This window comes from Pagrus pagrus, assembly GCF_965226575.1.
Source record: "Pagrus pagrus genome assembly, chromosome: 16".
NCBI lineage: Eukaryota > Metazoa > Chordata > Actinopteri > Spariformes > Sparidae > Pagrus > Pagrus pagrus.
This window is the reverse complement of record NC_140200.1, coordinates 22,577,385-22,577,621: the sequence shown is the minus strand read 5'-3', so window position 1 is coordinate 22,577,621 and position 237 is coordinate 22,577,385.

Genomic DNA, 237 nt, shown 5'->3' with positions numbered 1-237 from the left:
CGCCAGAGCAGAGAAGAGTCGCGACTTTGCTGAGCAGCCTTTGTTTGCTTACCTTGTACGTAAGGTTAGTTTGCCCACTGGCCATAAAAGCGCTTGCAAAGCTATACTATTTGTCTATTAATAATATTTGAAGAAGACATTTCCCTTTTTCTAGAAGGTAATTTCTTATTTCAACCAATTAATTTTTTAAACAGGGTCTCCCATTGGACAAATACAGAATAGACACATATGGTCGGG